Consider the following 322-nt stretch of genomic DNA (forward strand, 5'->3'; position numbering starts at 1 on the left):
AGTGAAGAGACAGGGCCCTGCTCCTCTGTTTCCCCTCACGAGGATGTTGAAAACCACAATGGGGTCTCCCGTCAGTCTCCTCCAGGCTGAACCGACCAAGCGACCTCAGCCGTTCTTCATACATCTTTTCATCCAGACCCTTAACCATCCTCGTGGCTCCCCTTTGAACGCTAATAGTTAATGGTTTTTTTACGTGAGAGAACCCCTTAGGGGAGCATGAAGGACGTACTCACTCCAGCAGAGCCCATCGGCTCCCTTCCCCTGCCGCACTCCGCCGAGGGGCCGCAGGACGGGCGGTACCGCGGGCGGGCACTGAGGCTCC

This window comes from Vidua macroura, chromosome Z (genome assembly GCF_024509145.1).
Source record: "Vidua macroura isolate BioBank_ID:100142 chromosome Z, ASM2450914v1, whole genome shotgun sequence".
Taxonomy (NCBI): domain Eukaryota; kingdom Metazoa; phylum Chordata; class Aves; order Passeriformes; family Viduidae; genus Vidua; species Vidua macroura.